The sequence below is a fragment of the Gossypium hirsutum genome, chromosome D04 (assembly GCF_007990345.1).
Source record: "Gossypium hirsutum isolate 1008001.06 chromosome D04, Gossypium_hirsutum_v2.1, whole genome shotgun sequence".
Classification (NCBI taxonomy): domain Eukaryota; kingdom Viridiplantae; phylum Streptophyta; class Magnoliopsida; order Malvales; family Malvaceae; genus Gossypium; species Gossypium hirsutum.
Genome location: NC_053440.1, coordinates 37641027 through 37667882, shown reverse-complemented (window position 1 = coordinate 37667882; position 26856 = coordinate 37641027). Strand labels below are relative to the sequence as shown.

Below are 26856 nucleotides of genomic sequence, written 5' to 3'. Positions count from 1 at the left end.
TTCGACCCTAGATTGTAGGTGTTGGAATAGGGGTTATTATTCTAGTTAAAATTACCCATGTAGTATACAAATGTTGGGTTTGATGGGCATTCATCAAACACATGGTCTTCATTGCAATAAACACACGATGGTTTGGTTGATTTCATCTCCTAGACTACAGTGGGTCTTTTCATTACTTTGATCATATTAGCTAAAGAAGATACCTGGGCTATCAATGAAGTGATTGCGTCAAGCTCCCTGGTACCAACAACTTTCTTACCCATCCCAACTCTCGTGGCAGGATATTGATAATCATTGTTGCCAATTTTTTCCAAATTCTCATACGCTTCAATATAAGATTTATCCAGAAAGGCACAATTAGAAGAAGCATCAACTACAATAATCATATGTGCATTCAACCCATTATAAAATATCTTCATTTGTGTCCAGTGTTGGAATCTATGCATCAAACATTTTTGAAGTAATTCTTTAAACCGTTCCCAAGCTTCATATAGCGTTTCATCCTCCGATTGTCGAAAAGATGTAATGTCATTTCTAAGCTTGGCATTCATATTTGGTGGATTATACATTAGAAAAAATATCTGGCAAAGATCATTCTATAATGCCACTATTCCCAATGGCAAAACATTCAGCCACGCCCTTGCACAATCTTTCAAAGAATATGGAAAAAATTTTAAGTTGCAAGGCGTCTTCTGGAACAGTCTGTTGTTTAAACGAGTCACAGACTTCTAGAAAAAGTCTTAAATGCAATCTTGGATATTCAGTGGATAATCCACCAAACTATCCTACTGTTTGCAACATCTGAAACATTACTAGCTTCAACTCGAATTGTTGAGCTTGTTTATATGGTTTGAATTGTAACACCCCTAACCCGTATCTATCGCCGGAATACGGTTAAGAAGCATTACCATTAAAACATAACTCAAATCAGTCATTCTCCACTTTTTCATAATCATTAAAAAATTCAATCAAACATATGCATAACGTCCCTAATTCGAGCCCTCGAGGCTTAGAAACACTTTAGAACTGATTCAGGACTAAATTGGAAACATTTAAAACTTTATGGAAAAAAGATGGAAAAATTCACACCGTAGGGATCACACGACCGTGTGGCTAGGCCGTGTGGGCATTTGAAGTAGGAACACAGGGCCATGTCCCAACCCATGTCCGTGCTTGTGTAACTCTCTAACTCGGTTCACATGACCAAGCCACATGCCCATGTGCCAAGCCGTGTAACATTCGAAATGTAACCTTTTAAAAACTACAGGGGACATACGGCTGTGTAGCGTGGCCGTGTGTCACACACGGCTGAGACATATGCCCGTGTTTTAGGCCTTGTGGACAAGAAATAGGTTAATTTCAAGCCATTCCTTTCATCCATTACAAGCTCACACCTACAAGATATTTGCACATGCAATTAAGCTTTCAAGCATACCAAAGCATGCATATTAAAACCAATTCAATAGGTCATTTATCCATACAACCAATATGCCAAAAGGCACTTCACACATGATCATCAAATCAATCTAAACATGTGCACATTTACCATTTATCACTATTTTGTTTCCATGCCAAAATATATCACAATTGATACATGTCAACCACACGAAATTAATATCCAAATGGTCATAATTAAACTAAACATAGTTGATTTAAATTCTATATCAATACATGCCATAAATGATCATTTTGCAACCATGCCAACAATTATCACTTTGGTCACAAATCATACGTCAATTTCACCTTATAAACACCAATCATCAATGCATTAAAATAACGTAAGTTTCAAAAATTCAAAGCAACATTTCATGCCAATATCACACACAAGCATACCAATTTGGCCATTCCAAACATATCATCACTAAATCAATTAAACATTAGCCATCAAGCCCAAAAATACCAAAATGTCATCAGTCATAAACCATATTTACAAGCCAAACATAGTGACCATATCATCAAGCACAAAACACCTATACATGCCATTATAAAAATCTATCGATAAAATTGATGGGTAGTGTGATGGATCTCTGACTAGCTTCCAACCCGATCGAGCTTCTGATAATCTATAAAGTAAAGGAAAATAACTACGTAAGCAATGTATGCTTAGCAGGTTCGTATAAACTTTAAGCATAATATTTCATTTCAATAATAAACTTTATAGAATAAACATAAATCTATGTCAATGCCATAAGATTCATAAATTGATAGGATCATCAACTCACAAATGAGTAAGTTCATTTATGTCACATACATTTATCATTCATAATATGATAGGATTTTATGGGACTTAATAGATAATAATTAGCTTTTCTATAAGATTTTACACTTTTCAATCTACTTTCCTTTCATTCCGTTCCTAGTGCTTATCATAAGCCTAAACAACATTATCAATTCCCGACTTAGTATATTTATCCATTATATAGGTATATCCATCCATAGCATACATAAATTTCTCACATATAGTACATTCAAACTCATTACTCCCTTTTCATCAAATTTCATTTCAACTATGAATTTACCATTTCATTACCTTTCCTCACCCGTTTCATATGCATACGCATAACCATGACTACAAACTATTGCATTTAAACATAGCTCATTTTGAATCATCTACATAATCAACCATTGATAAAAAATTACATACTTTGATTTATTTCACCTTTTCATGGACATAAGCCTATTACAAATTGAGCGCTTACCGTTTTAATGTATTTCATTAAGATTAAACATGATATAATTCAATCATAAACTTGGCGCAATCTTAAGCACCAACAACAACACATGTTAGCATAATTGAATATAATTCATGTGAACTTAACACAGATAACCATTATACTTGAGCATGATCCAATTGGATTTATCATCCTTCATAATATATCATGTTTTCCATGTATCACCATTTCAATAAGTTTCATACACACATGTCTTGGTTCATATTGAACATTTACTATTTCATTTACATAACACAAAAGACATAAACATAACATTTACCATAGTCACAAGCTAGTGATTAAACACATAACTTAGCAATTTATCACATGGTAAGATATGGTACATAAACATAGCATCACTTAAATCATACCTTTCATAATCATGGATATTCATACTTTGATCATTGGTACATCATACCTTTCCATATTTTTCATAGTGAAGTCAATTAGAACCCTTATTGGAGCTCACAAAAATGTGCTAAATGATTGTCAGAACCATCCATTTTTATATTCGATGGTCGAAGCCATCCCTTTTCATATTCGATGGTTGTCACCAACCCTTTTCATATTCGATGGTCAAAGCCATCCCTTTTCATTATTCGATGGTCGCTACCATCCCTTTTCATACTCGATGGTCACCACCATCCCTTTTCATATTCGATGGGCGTCGATACTTCGTTGGATTTTCTGTAGAGACATGATATGATAATATAACATAACATGATAGCATTTGAAACAAAAATTTAAAACACTATTTTAACGTACAAACTTACCTGGGTAAAGTATAGAAATGACAACGTATAGGGGCATTTTGGTAATTTTCCATTCTTCTCGAGTTTCGACTCGATCTTGATCTAAATAAATAAGTTTACTCCATCTATTAATTTAGACAGTAAAACAATGTATTTTATGCAATTTAGCCTTTTTACATTTTTACAAAATTGTCCTTACCATTTTAATTTTATTCAATTTAGTCCCTAAGGCTAAAACATGCAAATTAACCATTTTTAATGCAAATTCACATTAGCTGAATATTCATGGTACACAAAATAACCTACATTTGTAATAATTTCATATCAAATCCTTGTACTTTTACTATTTTAACAATTTAGTCCCTAATTAGAAAATTCATCAAAATCACTTAACAAAATGTTTTTAAATGTCAACCAACATTTGAAACTCATCATTTAATAACTAAAATCACATAGATTCATCAATGGCAATGTAACAGCCCGTTTTTAGTGAAATTAGAACAGTGGCTTTGGGACCACAAATTCAACATGAAAATATTTATTTTATTATTATTTTAAAGTCTACAGCATGTTAGTAGTATCGTAGAAAAAATTTGTTAAGAAATTGTACCATTTTCATGCTTAATTCGATAAAAAGAACTAAATTGAAAAAGGTGCAAAACTTGACTTCTATAGCCTAAAAAGATTAAATAGCTATGGAATTGAGTGTTTGAGGGTTTTATGTGGTAATTAGCCCAATTCTAATTTGATTGGACATTTATGGACACAATTTTAAGTGATTTTAATTTATAAGTTAAGGTTAAATTAGTAAATTAATAAATTAACTTAAAATTAAACTAAAAGAAAGATGGTATCATCTTCCTAATTGAATACCATCACCGAATGTTAAAAGAGAAAAGCCATTGGAAAAGCTTCAACAATCGGCCATCACTCTTTGTCTTGCATGTGAGTATTTTTCATCCTATTTTTATTGATTTTTATGTTTTCGGAGTCGTAGCTTCATCTAGCTAGCCTAAGGACTAATTTGCAAAACTATTGAAATTCTAGGGTTTTACCATGAATGTATACTTGTTGTTTGTAATGTTTGATGGAATAAAATGAGCCTTTGTTGTTAGATAAACAACTTTTATAAAGTGAATTTTGGTTAAAAAGTCAATTAGGGATTAAATTGAGAAATGTGAAATATTTATGGTGAAATTGTGAAAATAATAAAATGTATGAGTTGCTAGGGGCCTATATGAAATTCGGCTAGCTTGGGTTAGGGATGAGTTTGAATGAAATTCATTTTATGTACTTAGGGACTAAATTGTAATGAAATAAAAACATTAGGGGAAAAAGCATAATTTTGTAAAAATACGAAATTGGATTGAATTGAATAGAAGATTATTGAATAAATTGAAATTATTCACTTAGATCAAGATAAGCCTCGTACGACTTTTGATCGTTGCAAAGATAAAGTTTTGGATTAATCAACTTCATATCTACGTTTTTATCGTCGAGGTAAGTTCGTATGTTTAAATAGCATTTTAATATGTTTGATTTAAATGCTATCATGACATAGTATTATATCATGTCTCGAAGAAAAATCCAACTATATTTCGATGAATTTTGAGCCCCGTTTGAACCTTAGAAATATAGGATACAAATGACATGTCATTAGGGTTACCATGTTTCGGGTGCTGGTCCTAAACGTACTACTAATGGCTGAGTTCTGACATGTGTTGGGGATACTTGATAGCTTGTGTGAGCAGCATTGTGTAGCTACGTTCCGACCGACAACTTGTATAAGCAGATCCATTTATGTCTCGAGAGAGAGCATCTATGTAAAGGAAAAGGAAAGAAATGGTTTCGACCATATATTAGCTCACAGTGTGTGAGATTCCCACGTATATGATAATATTCTAAGTGGTTCAATAGGCATACAAAAGGAAGGAATGATAAGTGTTCAGATTGACAATGTCATGAATGTATGGAAAGGTAAGAGATGTTGATGATTAAAGTATGTATAGCCATATTCATGAAAAGTGTGAATGCTTATATTATATGTTCATGAAAACTATTATATCATGTGGTGAATTTACTAAGTTATGTGTTTATTCACTAACTTGAGTTGTTGTGGATGCTTAAGCTTGTGCCAAGCTATGTTAGATTAATTCATAAATTATTTTAAGCTTATGTATTGAAATGGTAAGCATTGTTTATGATTTACGAACTTACTAAGCATTATATGCTTACTTTGTGATATTTTTCCATGTTTTTAGATAATCGAAAGCTCGTTTAGGTTGGAAGCTTGTCAGAGATCCATCACACTATCCATCAGTTATATCGGTAGATTTTGATGATTTTGAGTCATGATTATAATGGCATGTATAGGTGTTTTATGTTTGATGAAATAACCATTATATTTGGCTTGTAAATATGGGATTTTTGTTGATGAATTGGTTGTTATGTTGGCATGTATATGTGGTTTATAATGGTTGACATCTTGGCATTTTGTGCTTAAATGGTGGATGTTGGAATGGTTAATTAAATGCATGCTATGAATGGTCCTTTAGATATGCTTGATTGTGGTCATTGTGGTTTGGTATGGAAGTAGATAGTAAATATTGAGTTGATAAATGGTTAATTTGGTATGTTTGGATGTGGTTGACAAATGGTTAGTTTTGCTAAGGTTTAGTGATGATAGGTGTTGAATGGCCAAATTGGTATATTTGAGTGTGATTTTGGCATGTAAACATTGTGGTAATTTTTGGCATAGAATTAGTTATAAAGGTTGGTTGATTTATGGCTAAACTAAGCAAATGTATAAGCATGTTTGGTTGTTGTGATTGAGGTGTCTTTTAGGCATAGTGGTTGAATGATTAAATAGTATGATGATCTAGCTTGAATATGCATGTGTTAGGTATATTTTGGATGCTTGAAAATAGGCATATGGCTTGTATAAGTGCTCATGTTTTGGGTGAGGAAAATGGCTTGAAAATGACCTATTTTTCGTCCACACGGCCTAAGACACGGGCGTGTGTCTCAGCCGTGTGTGGCACACGGCCATGCGACACGGTCGTCTGTCCTCTGTAGGCTTCAAAGGGTTCCAAGTCAGGCAGCTACACAACCTAGCACACGAACTGGCACACAAACGTGTGAGGCCATTTCGAGAGTTACACGGCCTGGCACACGAGCATGTGGCTTGGTCGTGTGACCTAAGTCAGAGAGTTACACAGGCACGGACATGGGTTGGGACACGACTATGTGTCCCTACTTCGAATGTCCACATGGCCTAAAACACGGGCGTGTGTCTCAGCTGTGTGAGTCACACGGCCATGTGACCCTTGCAGTATAAAAATTTTCAACTTTTTCCATGAAATTCTATACGATTCTGATTCAGTCTCGATTCATTTCTAAAGTGTTTTTAGGGCCTCGAGGGCTCATATAAGGGACAATATGTATGATTTTGAATAATATTTCTATGATTTATGATATTTTTTTAATCTTTTGATAATTGAATGTTTTGAGATGTAAACCTCTGGAAATGCTTCGTCCTAGTGTTACAGGCAACCTTCAAAATCTTTAACAGTTTCAAAATCGAAGGTACGGGCTAGCTAGACCTAGTTGCAACAATCTCAAAAACATCAAAATTATTAAAAATGGGTAATAATTACTTACATGCAAGAGGAAACCACCATGGCCGAAAGCTTCATCCTTCTTCCATTGTGCTTTCGGTTGTTGGAGAAGAAACCAAAAAGATGATAATTTAGCCTTTTGTTTTTATTTTATTTTAAATTTAATTTATCAAATTAGCATTTTAGCCTTGGTATATAATTAAAAAAATCACCAAATCCATGTCCATATATGTCCACTAACTCCTTAAATGGTTTAATTACCATTTAAGTCCATTTTCCTTTATTCAATAAACCATTTAATCAGTCAAATCAAATAGTGATCAAATTTTACATCTTTTACGATTTAGTCTTTTTTAATTAATTAACTATCGAAACATTAAAATTTTTTAATAAAACTTTAATACCACCTGAATGAGAAAAATATTTACGGCTCAGTTTATAGAAATGAGGTCCCGACACCTTATTTTCTAAAACCACTTGACTTTAGGGTCTTACCACTCGAACTTAATAAATCATTTATATAACATAAATTATCATATCAAAAACCTTTTTAAAACCATACTCGACTCGTAACTATTAAATAAATATATTTTTAAACTTACTCGTCGAATTTGGTGGCCCCAAAGCCACTTTTTTGACAACACTAAAAAACGGGCTGTTACAACTACCCCCTTATGAAAATTTCATCTTCGAAATTTCTCACCTGATAAAAGTCATCCAATCAAATCTTTCTGTCATTGTCTTAATGGTAATTCACAGATAAATCATTTATAACTCACCTCGATTCGGAACTCGAAAATAACTCATATTAAAACTTGATACTATATCTGAACTTAACTGAGTAGCTATAATGTTCTCCTATCATTCCTTTATCATTAGTAGTATAACTATCGAGAAATTCCTAGTAATCGTTTGCCGAAACATAACCGAGAGACAAGAATTATCAAACTTTGACTACTACTTTCGACATGTTTACGTCTGTAACTTTCAACTGATATTTGTTCCCCTTGCATGGAAAGCATCAAGTAATATCACTTAACACAAACTCGACACCTTCAACTATCGAGATGACTTTAACCCACAATGACACTTCTCGATTAGAACTGATCTGCTAGATATAATTTTGTATCATGTCTTCTAGAATATGAATTCTTCATTGAAGCTGTCCCACTATTTACCTGTGAATCAGTAAAAAATTATTCTCGAATCAAAAAATAAGCTCGAATATAAACAAGCAGAAGCATTATATAAAGCCTGTACAATGAGATAATTGATTTTTAGTGAATAGAGGTCAGAACTGTTGAACAGTGAAACAGGGGAGATTTTAACGAATAAATTGTATTATTTGGCTAAACCAAAAATCTGAAAATTTTATGGTAAGAAGATATATGAGTCTAGCTTCAGGGAAAATTTACGGATCTAAAATTTGACTTTTGTAACTCGAGTTATAATTAAATTAGTGACTGTTACGTGAGTGGACAGTTTTATTATGAATGGTGAATAAATTATTTTGATTTGTTTAAGTATTCGAAAAATTTTTAATGTTCCCGGTTTGGACCCAAACCATTTTCATTGTATGTTTTAAGGTCTCGAGGGTCCTTTTTAAGGACATATTGATTGAACGTGAGCAAATTAATTTTAAAAGAAAATTTTTATACTCCGAGCTAGTAAGTTAAGTCAGATAATGCCTCGTGCTCGACTCTGACAACGGTCTCGGGTAAGGGGTGTTACACCCTCTCATACTCGGACACTGTCATTCGGCCTTGCTTAAGCTCGAGAAACTTTTTACGTTTCTGGTCAAGAAATCTCTGACTTATATACTTCTTTTGGAACTTGATTTGAAAGAATTCCTAATCTATTTGCTCTCTCTGCACCACAAAAACCAAAGTATTCCACCACTGAAAAGTGAGCCTTTTAGTAAAGATACAAAACATTTTACACATTCTGCCAGTGTACAAGAGAAATCATCGAAAACCCTAATCGTGTTTTCTAACTAGAACTTGACTCTCTTTGGGCCATCTTCAGCTGTAGCTCTAAATTCTTCAACTCCATATTTACGAATTTTATCAACTGGCAGCTTACTAACTCGTATTGGTTCCAAACCCTAAGGAACCAAGGGGACCGGTTGGGAAACAGGTGGGGTGAAGGTCGTTGAGCTATTGGGTTCGTTCGTTCAAACTTGGTAAACCATTTATTCATCATTTGGAAGAAGGCTTCCTTAGCCTCTTCTCCCCGACCCTGAGATATGGGCCTACTGCCACTTGAAGCAACTCCGTGAACGAGGGCTTGCACGATACTTTGAACTTTATCAGAGTCGGCTCGATTGGATGTCATTTCTATATGAAAGCACAATTCAAAACGATTCAGGAGTTATCACACTATCCCAGGTTATATAATGGCATGTATTTCTAGACTTGTACTCGTTATGTTCAATCCAATAATCGACTAAACCGTAGCTTTGGTACCACTAAATGTAACACCCTTAACCTGTATCTCTCATTAAAATAAGGTCACAGAGCATTACCGTAAAAAGGTAACTTAAAATCATTCATTTCCAAACATTTCATAATCATAGAAATATTCATTCCAATACATGTATATCGTCCCTTATTCGAGGCCTTGAGGCCTTAGAAACACTTTAGAATCAATTTGGGACTAAATCAAAAACATTTAGAATTGAATGGAAAAAGACAAAAAAATTCACACTACAGGGGTGACAAGATCGTGTGGCCAGGCCGTGTGACTCACACGGCTAAGACAAACACCCATGTCTCAGGTTGTGTGGACATTCGAAATAAGAACACACGACCGTGTCCCAGCTCGTGTCCGTGCCCGTGTAACTCTCTAACTTGGGTCACACGGCCAAGCCACATACCCGTGTGTCAGGCCGTGTAACTCTTGAAATGGCCTCACACGCCCGTGTGCCAAGTCGTGTGCTAGGCTGTGTAACTACTTGACTTGAAACCCTTTGAAACCTACAGGGGACACAAGACTGAGTGTCACACATGGCTAAGATATATGCCCATGTCTTAGGCTGTGTGGACAAGAAATAAGTCAAATTCAAGTCATTTTTTTCACCCTAATCAAGCATGATTCTATGATCCATTTGCACATACATTCAATCCTTAAAACATACCTAAAACATGCATAAAAATGACTAATTCATTTCTCCATTTATCCATACAACTAATATTCCAAAAGGCACCTCAATCACATTAACTAAACATACTTAAACATATGCATAATTTAGTCATTCATCACCCATACATTTCTAACCTGTTTCCAAACCAAAACTTACCACCATGACCACATGCCAAACCATATTCAAACATATCAAATTTGTTATACAAACCATATATTTACTTAGCCATATCAACGCCAACCATCAAGCATCAAAATGCCAAAAGTACACCAACAATAAAACCATATTTATAAGCCAAACATAACTACAATCTCATCAAACTCAATTCACCTATACATGCCATTATAACCATGACCAAAATATCAAAATCTATCGATATAGTCGCTGGATAGTGTGATAGATCTCTGACGAGCTTCCAACATGATCGAGCTTCTGATAATCTATAAAACATAGGAAAGAAAGACAACGTAAGTACATAATGCTTAGTAAGTTTGTAAATCATAGACATAGCTTACCATTTCAATGCATAATCATAAAAATGGACATGAATCAATCCAACATAGCTTGGCACAAGCCTAAGCATCACTAACAACACAAGTTAGTGATTAAACACATAACTTAACAATATCATCACATGGTAAGGTATAGTACATGAGCTTAACATCACTTAAATCATACTTCTCATAAACATAAGTATACATACTTTGATCATCAACATTTCATACCTTTTCATGAGTTCTTAATTTAGCTTTCGGTACACTTACCGTGCTTTCCCTTTTCATGCACATTAAACCACTTAGAATAATATCGGATACACAGGAAGCTCACACAAAGTGTGCTAAACACATGGCAAAACCATTCATTTCCTTTTTCTTTACATAGATGCTCACTCGAGCCATAAATAGGTCTGCTCAAACAAGCTGATGGTCCAAATGTAGCTACACGATGCCGCTCACACAAGCTAACAAGTATCCGCAACAAATGTCAAAAATCAGCTATCAGTAGGACATTCACGACTAGCACCGAAACATGGTAACCCTAATGACATGTCATTTGTATCCTATTTATTCTTAAGGTTTAAATGGGGCTCAATAAATATCGTAACGTCACTTCTATCGTGACATGATATGATGAATAACATAATATCATTTAAATCAAATACATTAAAATATTATTTAAACATACGAACTTACCTCGATCGCAAAAACGATGAAATAGGATCGACTAGTTCGATACTTTATCTTTCCCTCGATCTAGATCCATACAAGGCTTAACTTGACCTAAATAATAAACTTCAATCCATTTAATATTCATTCAATTCAATTCAATGAAAAGTATATACTTTTTTTTAAATTTACAATTTTACCCCCAATATTTTAACTTTTTTACAGTTTAGTTCCTTAGCTCGTAAAATGAAATTCATGCAATTTCATCAACTTATTATGCTAGAAAAATTCAATATACACTCATAGCAACTCATACAATTCATTATTTCACAATTTCACAATGTATTTTACACATTTCACAAATAAATCCCTAATTGACATTTTCAACAAAAATCACTTTACAAATGTTTTTTTATTTATCAACAAGAATTCATTTTCTTCCATCAAACATCAAAAATCACATGCACACATTCATGGAAAAACCATAACCGTTTAAAAATTTTGCAAATTAGTCCCTGGGCTAGATAGATTAAGCTATAATGATTCTGAAAACATAAAAATCATTAAAAACGGAACTGAAATTCACTTACATGCAAGGGAGATATAACCGAAGCTTTAAAACCCTATCAATAGCTTTCTATTCTTCAATAATCGGTGGAAGAAGACAACAACAAAGATGATATCTCTGTTTTCTTTAATTTAATTAAACTTATTTATCAATTTACTAACTTAACCCTATTAATTAACTTTAAAAACACTTCATTTTATGTCCATGTTTTTCCACCAACTTTATGAATGGTACAATTAACACTTAAATCCCTTAACCATTTAATTTCATAGTCATTTTGTACCTTTAACTTATAGAACTCTAATTTTTCATCTTTTACGATTTAGTCCTTTTCACCCAATTAAACATGCAAACGATAAAATTTCTTAACGAAATTTTTATACGACCTTGCTAATATGTCATAAACACTAAAATAATAATAAAATAAATATTCTCATATTATATTTGTGATCCCAAAACTATTTTTTTGATTTAACTGAAAATGAGTTGTTATAAATATTCCCTTCGGCAAGAATGACTATCATACTTTCTTATAATCCCATTGGGATCTCATATTTGTAACCACATTAATAAATTGTTGAAGAAAATACAAATTGATAATTTTCATCATGGCATAGTATTCATCTTTTTCAACATCAAGTAAGTTAAATAAATCATTAATGGATTTAGAAGTAAGGGCTACCTTTTTCTTACGAACAAGAACTTCATTAGTGTTTGGCGTGGTCAAGTTGGCATAGAACTCTCGCACTAAATCTTCATCTGGCATTAATCATGCATCACAGAATTGCTCCCAATTTAAAGCATTAATCGTCTTTCGAAGTGACAATGGCATGACCATCTTGTCATTGCTCTCCAAATTGAAACCTTTTTCCGGTATCATGGGTTGATTCTTAATGATAGAATCAAATCTTTCCCTTCCTTCCTCATCTTGAATCACAATTAGATTCTCAGCAGAAGTCTTGAAAGATCTAGTTCTTTTGCGAGACATGGTATTTTTACCGAAAGATAGGCAGAGTTTCGATAAAAGGAAAAAAAATTGGCAATCTGTGGTGGTTGAAGGTTGCGGTGGTGATGGAATTGCAGCAGCGATAAGAGTGTGGTAGCATCAGGATTGCGGCAGTGAAGGCATTGCTTCGGCAAAAAGATTGCGGCTGAGATATGAGGGTTTTGTGATAAGAAGGGAGATTTTGGGGAGATTTTTCAGGATTTAAGGTTAACGGCATGAAGAAAGAAATAGGTGGCTAAGGTTTGAAGCTAATTGTTTTGAATGGTGTGAAGTATAGAGGGATTTATATAGTAATAGATTAGGGTAAACATGTAGAGAAAATTTAGCTACAAAAGAATGATTGGGTGGCAAGGTAAGGAGGGAAGGGAAAAGTGGTGGAAAAATAGGGTTTTTAGGGACTCTATGGACGACAATGATGGGTAATTTCCTCCTTCTTGCTGTTTTGGGCCTCAAGGCCAAACTGTATTTATTTGTTGTACTAAAAAATTAAACTGAATTAGGAAAATAAACTAATTAGTACTTGGGCCAAATTGGCCCTCTTTATTCAAAATAAAGACAATTAAAATTCCAAAATTAAAATTAAAAACTTTTGGATTACTTAGAAAATTCCTTCTAAAAAAATTACATCAAATTAATATCCCAAGAAAGGTTGGAGGGGTCACAAACGGTCCTACTTAAGTTTCAATCTCCTTAGACAGACTTAATTTAATGTATTAATTCATGAAGATAATTTCTAAGTATGCCCTTTATTAAAAATAAAAGCTTAAAAATTAATGGTCTATTATATTGAACGAGGTTTCAACTCGCTCAACTTCATCATCCAAATAGTGTTTGAGACGTTGACCATTAACCTTAAATGTACCTCCATTGTTGTCATACAATTCGACGGCTCCATATGAATAAAATTTGTAGATGGTATAAGGTCCTTTCCATCGGGATTTTAGCTTTCCCAGAAATAACTTTAGCCTTGAATTAAACAACAATTTCTAACCTTCTTTGAATTCACGAGGTTGTATACAATTTTCATGCCATGTTTTAGATTTTTCTTTATACATTTTGGCATTCTTGTATGAAAATAACCTCAACTCCTCAAGCTAAGCAAGTTCTAACATCCTTCTCTCACTAGCTTGCTTAAGATCCAAATTTAATTGTTTCATAGCCTAGTAAGCTTTTTTTCCAACTCAAGTGGCAAATGTCATGCATTTTCGAAGACTAACCGATAAAGAGTCATTCCTAAAGGTGTCTTAAAAGTTGCTCGGTAAGACCATAGAGCATCATCAAGCCTTCGAGACCAGCCATTTCTATTAGGTTGCACCACTTTCTCAAGGATTCCTTTAATCTCACGATTCACCCGTTCAACTTGCCCATTTGACTGTGGATGATAGTTAGTGGCAATTTTGTGTTTCACATCGTACTTGTCAAGCAACCACTTAAGCCATTTATTTATAAAGTACGATCCTTCATCGCTAATTATAGCTCTAGGAGTCCCAAATCATGTAAAAACATATTTATGTATGAATCGCATGACTACCTTAGCTTCATTCATTGGGTATGCTTGAGCTTTAACCCACTTGGATACATAGTCGACGGCCACGAAGGTATACCTGTTACCATAAGAAAGAGAAAACGGGCCTAAAAATTGATGCCCCAAACGTCATATAATTCTACCTCCAAAATGTTTATCATGGGCATCTCGTTCCTCCTTGATATGCTTCCGGTCCTCTGGCATTTATCACAATTTTTCACATATGCATATGCATCCTTAAACACTGTAGGCCAAAAGAATCTTACTTGTAAGATCTTCGCTGCAATGCAGGAACAACCAAAGTGTCCCCTACTTGGAGATGAATGGTTGTGGTACAAGATCTCATCAATTTCACTTTCAGCTACTCACTTCTTGATTATGTTATATGCACATTATTTAAACAAAAATGGATCCTCCTAGAAATAATACCAGCTATTATGAAGAAATTTATTCTTTTTTTGGTATGTCATTTCTCAAGGAATTATTTCACATGCTAAATAATTCGCATAATCAGCAAACCAAGGTATTTCATGAATTCGATTTACCTCAAATATATGCTCATCTGGAAAATTCTCATTGATAAGAACAAGTGAGAGAGTTACCTCGTTTTGTTCCAACCTTGACAAATGATCGACTACTTGATTTTCAACACCTTTTATATATTAGATCTCTAGGTTAAATTATTGGAGTAAGAGTATCCATCGAATTAGCCTTGAGTTAGCATCTTTCTTTGTGAGTAAGTATTTAATGGCTGCATAATCAGTAAAAACTATAACTTTGGTACCTATAAGACATGAACGGAACTTCCCAAAAGAAGAAACTATAGCAAATAGTTATTTTTCAGTTACCGTGTAATTGAGCTGGGCTCCTAACAAAGTTTTGCTTGCATAGTAGATAGGGTGAAATACTTTGTTCTTTTTTGACCCATCACAACACCAATAATGAAATCATTTACATCACACATCAACTCAAGAGGTGAGTTCTAATCAGGTGTAACAATTATTGGGGCTGAGATTATCCGACTTTTTAACTCTTCAAAAGCTTCCAAGCATGCTTTGTCAAACTCAAAAATAGTATCTTTCTCTAACAACTTACACAAAGGCTTAGAAACTTTTTGAAAAGTCTTTTATAAACCTTCGGTAAAATCTGGCATAGCCTAAGAAACTTTGAACTCTTTTTACACTAATTGGAGGTGGTAATTTTTCAATTACATCCACCTTTTCTTTATCAACTTCAATTCCTCTTTTGGAAATTTTATGCCCTACAACCATTCCCTCCTTAACCATAAAATGGTTTTTCTCCCAGCTAAGGACAAGATTCATATCCTCGCATCTTTTAAGTACCTAAGCCAAAGTACTCAAACAAACATCGTAAGTATTACCAAAAATAGAAAAATCATCCTTGAAAACCTCAACAAAATTTTCAATCATATCAATAAATATTGCCATCATACACCGTTGAAATGTGGCAGGTGTGTTACATAAATCGAAAGGCATTCGTCTAAAAGTAAATGTAATGTACGGACAAGTCAAAGTGGTTTTCTGTTGGTCTACCAAGGCACTATTTGGTTATATCTCGAATGTCCATCTAAAAAATATTAATATTCGTTACCTGCTAGTCGATCTAACATCTGATCCATAAAAGGCAGCAAAAAATAGTCCTTCTGAGTTGCTTTGTTCAATTTTCTCTAATCAATGCAGATTCTCTAACCCGTGATAGTTTTTATTGGGATTAACTCATTACGTTCATTCTCGACAATCGTGATTCCACCTTTTTTTGGTACATATTGTACCGGACTTACCTATGAACTTTTGAGATGTGGTAGATAATTCCCGTATCTAACTATTTGATCTCTTCTTGGTGTTTTGTTAGTTCTTGTAAAAAATCACAGATAAAGTAGAATAGTTGCCTACATAAACATATTTTAAATGGGAATAAATTACCTTAAGTTCGAGTTTAGGTAGTTCCTCGATTGACAACTTTGGTTGTGTAAATTCCTGAACTTCCAATTCTAGTGGTTCAAAACGTGTTGATTGAACATAATCCCTCGACCTGTCTTCTATTAAAGCCATGTTTTCATTACCTTTTCCATCTTTTAATGGCTCAAACCCTAAAATGTTCTCTAATGGGTCTTCAAATTTGTTCTCCTGTTCTATAGAAACTAAGGTTTCTAGCTCCTCAACTATTGAACATTCTTCCATCGGATCAGGAAATGTCATAGCTTTAAAAACATTAAATGTCACTTGATCATCCTAAACTCTCATCGAGAATTCTCCTTTTTGCACATCTATCAATATTCTTCCCTTGGTTAAGAAAGGTCTCCCTAGGATGATTAGTACTTCCTTATCTGCTTCAAAATCTAAGATAATGAAATCAACAGGAAAAATGAATTTATCGACTCTTACCAAAACATCCTCGATCTTTCATTTAGGGTATGCTAAATATCAATCCGCTAGTTGAAGTGTCACAGTAGTGGGTCTTACTTTGCCTATTCCCAACAATTTAAAAATAAACTTGGGCATCAAGTTGATGCTCGCTCCTAAGTCGTACAAAGCTTTACCATAGTAAGTTTCTCTAATATTACAACGTATAGGTTTCGGAGGAAGCTTATTCTGTAAGAACGCATTACACTTCTTCGTTAAAGCTACAGTCTCATACTCACTAAGTCTTTTCTTTTTGGACAGGATGTTTTTCATGAACTTCACATAATTGGGCATTTGTTCTAAAGCCTCCACCAACAGGATGTTGATGTGAAGTTGCTTTTGAACATTCAAAAAAATTTTGAATTGCACCTCATATTTTTGCTTATTTGGTTGGAACTTTTGAGAATATGGAGGTGATAGAACTTTAGGTTAGACTGTATCACTTTTCTGAGGAGATAAAATTTGCATCTAAAGAAGATGTTAGTTTTTTAGAATTCACTAGTTTAGGTTTTACCTCATCAGACTTTGTAAGTTCTGGCTCAACTGCTGTAGGAATTTCAACTGTTGGTTGACTTTCCTCCTTCTCAATAGGTTCATCTTCAATCACAACCTCCTTGGGTTCCAAAGTCTTACCACTTCATAAGGAAACTGCTTTGCAATGTTTCTTACCCAAATTTCTTGGATTTTCTATATCGCTCGGCAAGGCTCCTTACAGTCGGTTACGAAGCTCTATAGCTAACTGACCCATTTTGTTCTCCAAATTTTTTAGTGTTGCTTCTCGACTTTGGATTAAAGCATCATTCTTAGCCCTGTACGCCTTCAACAAGTTCTCTAAACTATTGATTGGTGATTGAACCCTTGGGATTGGTTAGGTTTATGCTGTATGTAAGTGTTATTCAGTCCATTTCCTTGGTTACTCCAAGAAAAGTTTAGATGGTTGCACCATGAAGGATTGTAGAAGTTGGACTGTGGTTCATGTCCACTTCTATTTTGATGTTGATTACCTACATAATAAACTGACACGAGATTTGATTGACAATTCTTAAAAGAATGACCATCCCCACAGTATAAACAGAAAACAACATCAAACTGACTTGGCGGTTGGGCTGCAAAATTATTTAAACCATTAGTAGTGTAAGTGCGTCCACTTCGTGCACTCTGGCTATTCGTCTTTCTAAAGTTGCTTGATTTGTTGGACGCTGGTAATTGTTATTGGCTATCCTCTCAATGATCTCGTTAGCCTCATTATAAGACTTAGAGAAAATCGCATCATTCGCAGAAGCATCTACCATCAACCTAGTGTGTGCGTTGAGACCGTTATAAAACGTCTCAAACTGGATGCAATATGAAATCCCATGATGATGGCACCTACAAAGTAATTCTTTGATTCTCTCTCATGCCTCGTACAAAGCTTCATCATCCAATTGTTGAAAAGTGGTTATCTCATTTCACAACTTAGCGTTTTTGCTAGATGGGAAATATTTAACCAAAAATCTTTCTAGTAATTCTTTCTATGTAGATATTGAACTTGGTGGCAACGAATTAAGTCATACTCGTGCTCAATCTCACAATGAATATGGAAATAACTTCAACCTCAATGCATCTTTAGTCACATCGGCTATCTTAAATGAATTACTCACCTCCATGAATAATCAAAGGTGAAGGTGTGGATCCTCTGTGGGCATTCCACTAAACTGGTCAACCATTTGGAGCATTTGAAACATCACTGGTTTCAATTCAAATTGTGGTGCCTCAATCTCTGGTCTCCTAATTCTCGAATTTAATTCATTGAAGAGTGGTACAGCGTACTGTCTTATGGTACGATCTCTATCATCAGCAATAAAGATTGGATTGTGCACATGATTGGATTCATTTTCTTGTCCATCATTTTGATTTCCAAGGTGCATCTTAGCTTGTCTTTGAGCTGATCTTTTGCGTATTCTTTGTCAAAATGTCTTCTCTATCTCAGGGTTTACAATTAATAAATCGATAATTCGATCTATGCTCATAAACACTTGAAAAATAAATCACAAAAAAATAAAGAATAAATTAGTAAGGTTAGAAGTTAGATAAAACTGAAATAATAATCAAATTGAAAAGAATAATTTCACAAAATTATTAAGGCAACAGTCCCCGACAATAGTGCCAAAAACTTGTAACGCTCGGTTTGTGTAACTACTGTACACGGTCGTTATCAAGTAGTAAGTAAGTAAAGGAGTTATCGTCTCAATAGGGATTGTGTATGTTAATTAATATATTGCAAAATTAAAGTTAACAATTTGATGATAAAAACACAATATCTTGAGTGATGGATGATTAACTAAATTAAATTATCTAGATACAAGATTGATCCCTAATGCAATTTAAACTAAATGTGAAGTATGAATGAATTTAACAAAAACACAAACTTCAACAATCAATAACATGAATAGGCTAGGATAATTATATCATTCAACTTAGCTTATTTTTATGATGCTTAACAGTGTTCAGAAATTATTCCATGGCAACTCAATCTTTCATGAGTTTAGAAACCAAATTAAGTCTTTTAGGAATCTTTTACTTAGTAAAACATGCATTTTATTGATCATATTAAACTAAGGGTTTCTTAGGATTCATGTGAAGTAACAAGGACAAGTGACGCTTGAAACAGTTTAATCACATAAACCTAAAAACCATACAAGATAATAGAGTTCGTTAAAGTTATTATGAACCTTTAATTTAGTCAGGTTAGGATCTAAATTAAGCATGCACATATGAATTATTGTGTCCACTAGCCATCATTTGGTTAGGATGGCTCAGCTAATTCGAATGCATCCAATCACGTATGAATGAAATAAATACTTGAGTTTAATTGAAAACATGATCAACTGAGGCACAAACACTATAGACATGATTTAAACAAATTTCATTAAATAAATGCAATCATCCTAGCTAAACATAATTAAGCTACCATTGTTGATGACAAAATAATAAAGCACATTGTAAACATGATTAAAATCAAAATAACAAACTGAAAGAAGAATAAACTCTGTCGAGTCAGCAGTCTCATCAAATCTGATTGAAAATGTTTTCCTTTGATCATTGTGTTGCTCCTTTGCTAATGGCTCATCAAGGTGGCTGGCCAGGAGATAATGTTATCAAGGTCTTTGGCTAAGAAAAAAAATATGGGATGCTATGCATGGAAATGAAAAGAGAAAATGAGAGAATGAATGATGATTGAGAGATGTAAAGAATGAGGGATATAGGGATGAGGGATGATTGAAATGGGGAATGAGTGGAGGTATTTATACTTGAAGTAGATGGTAGAGTTTACTAAAAATAGGGATTTGAATCCCTCTATTTTCTCCATTGCTTTGCCAGCCTCTTTTTGTGGAAGAATGTGGATGATAGTTCCTTTATTTGAGCATAAAATCATGCTAAATTTAGGTATGGGTTGGACAATTTCAAAGGCAATCTTTATGTGTTGATTTCCAATGATTCTCCAAATGTTAGGACCTCTAGTAAATATCCCAAAATAGATTTTTGGGCAACCAACATGCTTGTGCAGAATTTGGGCTTGACTCACCCTTGTTGGATGATTCTGTGACTATTAAATAACCAGACTTGTCCACCATGTAGCATCATTTTAACTAGGTCAAAATAACACCTTGTTGACCCATTTATTATGGTTTTTCCATCCAACATAGGAAATAAATAGCTCATGTTTATACAACTTTATAATCTCTTTATTAAATCAACTTCATGGTCCCACTGCACAATTAAATATAACACATTAATAAATAAAATGAAATAATTTAATTTATGCACAAAATTCATGTAATAAAGCACAAATTTTCATATTTTATAAATTCATGTCCATTATCAACGTTAAGCAAAATTCACTAAATTAATTAACGAATACTCAGTAGTAGTATTATTTTTAAGTAAAAAGGTGGTGAAAGCTACTAGAAGAAAACCTATATATATTAGAGTTTACAAGTAGCCACCAAGGCGTTCCATTTAGAATTTTCCAGAAAGGCATTTCTTAGCTGTCGTGTTTACAATATAGATTTTCCTAAACTCACATTACGTGAGGTTTGTCCATCATTGTCCTGGGACATGCAGAAAACCCCATTGGGAAATCACCATTCATTAGTTCATTTTCAGAGGGTGTCATTGCCATGAACTTTTCATTCAAAGTTTCATATTAGAGTTCGTGTTTTCTGTCCTGGTGGACTTCATCAAATACCACCGCGATGACTAGACATAGACTCATTTTACAGACTTTTCATGCACTGACACAATCTATGCCCAACATTTTTATTCACCAACATACACTCAACATAACATACATCTCATAGCATACATTCCAGACATATATATACAGCCATACTTCAACGTTTCAATACTTATACACTAATATCACATACTTGGATTTGTCAGATTCACTATCCATATACATACTATACTTTTCATAGTTTTGGATCCATAGTTCAATAAATTCCCTACAAGTATTTTCTCGATATGAACAATATTACATGCAAGAGTCAGCATAGAACTCACCTGACACTCACTTACAACTACTCTGCTCCAAACCAAACATCCATCAAGTAAATTAGCAGCAAACAATGCCACAGCACATAAAAACACCCTTAAAACTTATTCACGTACATTTTACCATCATCGCTAACATTGGAAATCCCCATACAAAGCTTTATATATTTTCTTACTGCTCAACCGCTTCTAACAAACTTACTCTTTCAAAACTCAACATGTAGAGTCATATAACTTACCCAAACATGTAGAAAATACTGGTAAGAACCAAAATTACTGCATCCAGCTTAAAGGAGAAAGAAATGCTTTTGGTTCTAGAAAGAATTAGATAACAACATTTTAGAAAAAGGAAGAAGAACAACCCCCTTTTCTCAAGCCCATATACAAATATGTATAAGACCTAAGTCCCTAAAGTGGCACTTAACATGTATCATATTCTTTCAGAATTGTCTTTAATAATAGCCTACACCACCTGCGAAAAACATAAATGAAAATTCAATATTATTCAATCCAATTGACTCCTAACTAGATTACCTTGTATCATAACTTGAACAATAATTCAAACATACAATATGTCTAGCGTGAACTCATACCATAACTACCTTTTACTCTGTTGTTATCATTTTCCAATTAACATAGTAATTTAGCAAAGAACTATCATTAACTTACACAAAGATCGGAATACGCCCATCTTATACACCAAAAGAATTATTTGGACGAATACTATTTCGCCACACAGATCATTTTTATCCTATGCCCGATAACCTTGAATCCGCCAAAATTGAGGTGTTACAAATATTTTAAAATTTTAAGAATTGAAAAAATAAAAAATATTTTTAAAAAATTAATTAATTACTAATGTGGCATACGCGTGGACTGTCTGTCAGTAAAGTTAATAAATGTTAACTTTTTTTTATCTATTTTGGGATTATTTGACAAATAATACAAGTTCAAAAGTTAAAAAAGATGAAAAATTAAATAAAAAGTTATTATAATTTGTTTTTTTGAAAGGTAGAGGAGAAATAATCCATTATGCTTTTTATTTATAATGGAAGCAGCTTTCGTTTTATTATGATTTTGTTATGACTGTGTGTGTGCTGAAATCTGAAAATAATAATAAATTACAGCACGCAGTAGGATGTAGTAGAAAAATGAAATACTACATAAACGGGCTGATGAAAACATCAAAATAGGAAAGGAATCAATTTCTTTTCTTCCCCAATTTACCTGAATTAGAAAGGAAAGGAGAACTTCAAATACTTTATGCTTTTTGTTACACAATATTTTATTAATACTTTCTAATTGATTAGAGGTTGGTTGCTTACAGTTTGGTTACTAAACAAGGGCTGATTGGTCAATGGTGCGATAATGGGTGCCAAAATAAAAGCTCTTCATAATGCCGTAATTGCAATTTAGAAGTGCTTTGTGATCAGTGTAAAGTATTTATGGTCCCAAAAGGGCATCTATGTCATTTAGCACCATTTGGCAAAGTTTCAAAGTGTCAACGATTGAACAAATCTAGTCCTTTCAAAATCAAACTAGAATGTTTTGCCCAATACCGCCTGGGCTTCAATTTTTTTAATTATAATTATATTTAATTTATATCATGTCTAATTTACACCTGTCAAATGTTATCTCTTTCTTTTTCATTATAAACATAAATGGTTAAATTTCAATTCTACTATTCTTATTTTATTAAATTATATAAAATATCAAAATTTTGATCCCTATATTATGCTCAAACTTAATATTTAATTTTCATACTTTATCTTTTTACTGAATTTGTTACCTCAATCTATATGATTTCATTAGTTATTTATATAAAAATAAAGTTTTAAGTGATTCTGTCATCATAAGTGTTCTTTTTCTTTTTTATTTTTGCCCTTTAAGATAACAATAAAGTTTTAGTATTGACCCTTCTACTTTGCTAAATTTTAGGATTTAGTTTATATATATTTTTACATTAAATTACAAATGATTGTCTTAGGTCAAATTATGATCGTGGTCCTTCTATTATCTTCAAATTTAGGATTTAATATCTATACTTTAATTTGACATAATTTGGTTCTTCTGTTTTTAGTTAGTCCAAACAGTTGATTATTTCAATTAAAATGCTTAGGCCAAAAGGTTCTCCTAAAACTACCCATTCCAAACTTATAAAATCGAAATAGATTTACTTTTTTGGTTAGAAAGGTGTACTTATCATACTAAAATATATATTTTTGGTATGTGTTAGAAAGATATTTCTAAAAAATATTCATGACCACATTTTAATCGGAATAGTTAAAGATTTTAATTACTTAAACCAACTAATGTCGTTGATAAAGTCGACGACCAAATTATGTTAAATTAAAATATAAAATAAATCCTAAAAAATTAGCTAAGTAGAGAGATCAATAATAAAATTTTTATTGTTATCTCAGAGGCAAAGCCATAATTTTGTTTGGGGCCAGAATTAAATTATATACTTTTACAATAGTAAAATAGAATTTTTATCATTTTAATAGAGTATATCTTTATAGTTTTTAAATGATTAAATCAATTTTTTATCATTTTGGGGGGCCAAAGTGCATTTTACCATTACTAATATAAAATTTTATAAACTATAAAGGGGTTTCAAAGACAATTTTTCTATTTTAAGGGGGATGGGGGCCCTGCCAGCCCCTTCTAAATTCGCTACTGTGTTCTCTTGTAGGGTAAAAAGAAAAGAGAAAAAGAGCACCTGTGATGACAGAATCACTTATAACCTTCTTTTTATATAAATAACTAATGAAATTATAATCATTGAAGTAACAAATTATGTAAAAAGATAAAGTATGTAGATTAAATCTTAAATTCAGGCGTAATATAAAGTCCAAAAGTGAAATTAACCATTTTATGTAATCTAATAAAATAAAGGGACCAGAATTTAAAACTAACCATTTATGTTTATAAAGAAAAAAAAGAGAGAGAGAAAAAGATAGCACCGGACAGGTGTCAATGAAGGAATGCCTTAAGGCCTTCCTTTTATATATAGTCGTATATATTTTCTTTTTTTTTTTAAATGTGGACTCAATCATTGGCTGAATAATAAATTTGTGTGAATATAAAATTGATTGAGATAATATTTAGGATTTAATTTTTTTTATTGTAAATCATTTTTCTTCTCTCATTATAATGTAATTATTCATTTGTACAAAATATATACGTACTTAATGGAAATCAAGTAATTTTTGCAATTAAAAAGTTACTTGCTAGAAAAAAAGCTAAATAACATAAAATTCTTGAATTCGATAGTTACTTCATCAAATATTTAACAGTTCTTTACTTTTTCTTTTTTTTTTAATGTAAAACAAATATTTTCTTTTAATAATAATCGTATGATGGCTGTTGGAAAAGTGATAGAATTTGTATATAAATCTTATTAAATATGTGTTTAATAATTAAATAAGTACTTTTAAGTTGTTTTGTTTAAGGGTTAATATAAAAAAAAATCATTTTAAAAATCAGTTGAGCCTTTAATTGAATATAAATAATCAATCAATTCAGCTTTTGAATTGTTAAAATTGATTTAAGTTCCATCCATGGATATGCCCGTCATGTAATGAAAACGAATACATTCTTTTTAAAATGTTTAAAAATCATAAAAATTATTAAAAATTAATAGAAAATTATAAAATTATAAAGAAATATTTAAAAACTATAAAATATTGAAAATGTTTAAAAAATATTATTAAAAAAGTATAAAAAAAACTAAAATAAATCCACCTTAAAAGATTATCACCTTAAACCACGACAATGTATCCTCATCCAAATATTTGGCTCCAATTTTGGGTGGAGACAGCTCAAGGGCGGTTAATTTTAGAAAATTTTTTTTTTTTACTTTATTCTTGAAAGAAGATAAATAATTTGGAGAGCTATATATTAATGAATTTTTCATTTTTAATGTTGATAATATTTAGAGTATAAGCGGAGATGACAAATGGAAATAGTTTCCAAATGTAGGCAGGTCTACATTTTTCAAAGGCTTAGTAACTCTTATAAACATGATAAAACAAGTTACCTACGTAGATGACAAATCATTCTGTATACGACATTACTTTTTGAATTAATATCACATTAACGTGGAAAAACTTTGAGTTATACATTTGTCTCCATACAATTTCAATTTATTTTCTGTTTTTATACTTTTTACAATATTTTATATTTTTATATTTTAAATATTTTTTATAATTTTAAATGTTAATGTAATTTTTAATATTTTTATATTTTTATATTTTTTTATAATTTTTGAAAATTCTAAAAAATATTTTCTGTAATTTTTAAAATATTTTTTTATCATTTTGATTTTTAAACATTTTAAAGAAAATGTACCAATTTTCACTAGGTGGCACAATCCTTATGTGTTATACAATGAATATAATACGACTTTATTGATTTCTTATATTTGATTAAAGATTAGATTGGGTAATATTTTTGGTTGAGGGTACAATTGAGTATTAACTTATTTTATATAAATTTTTTATTATATTAAATATTTATTTAATATTTATACAAAAAATATATTAAAAAAACACCATCATAAAATGTTATTTATCATTTAAAAGAAATAATATATTAATTTTTTAATTGAATTAATCCATGGTTTTAATAATAAGTATATATATTTGATATAGACGTTTCAGAGTAATAAACAGGGATGATCATTTGTCATATTGCTGCCATACATTGAATAGAGCTGATAAATATAGTTGCACCTATATGTAATTGTCATTATATTTGATGATTATTAATTAGAATCTCAAACTTCATACCGACATGAGAGAGTAATCTCAATTGCATTCCACAAATCAGATTTTACCCAATTCAAGATAAATAATGTAAAACGCGGCTTACCTGTGGCCCAACCTAACTAATTACACTCATTCGTATCTTTAAAAACAAAGGTTGATAAATTTAAAAAAATACTAAAATTAAGTGATAAAGTAATTTTTTATAGACAAAATTTTGAGACAATAAGATTTTAGGTAAAAAAAATTATGAGAGTCTATGTGTTAGGAGTTAAATTGCATTTTGTCATTTTTATTTAAAAAAAATGGTAAGTCTGTAAATGTTAAATCAAATAGTAAATTGATCCTTTTTGTTAAAAAATTTATCTATTTCTACCATTAAAAACTGGTCTAGCTGATTGAATAATCAGACAATGCCACGTAGTGTGCCATGCATATCTCCGGTTGATATATAGAGACTAATTTTTAATAATAAATTTTGATAGAATTTTTAACAAAAAGGCTAATTTATTCTTGAATTCAATGTACAAGGATTAATTTGCTCCGTTTTTGTATTAAAAGAGATAAAATGCAATTCAAATCATAATACAAGGTTCTCTATAATACTTTAATTGTGGTTTTTATTATACATTAACAAATATGTG

At 32.1% G+C, this 26856-nt stretch overlaps 2 non-coding genes across 2 annotated transcripts; both read left to right on the top strand.

The window, feature by feature from the left end:
- The first annotated feature begins 435 nt into the window (after positions 1–435).
- Positions 436–542, top strand: LOC121216498 (small nucleolar RNA R71). The gene has a single exon (XR_005912678.1). It is a non-coding gene; the product is annotated as a small nucleolar RNA R71 (small nucleolar RNA).
- Positions 543–18260: 17718 nt separating this feature from the next.
- On the top strand, positions 18261–18367 carry LOC121216592 (small nucleolar RNA R71). The gene has a single exon (XR_005912773.1). It is a non-coding gene; the product is annotated as a small nucleolar RNA R71 (small nucleolar RNA).
- The last annotated feature ends 8489 nt before the right edge of the window (positions 18368–26856 follow it).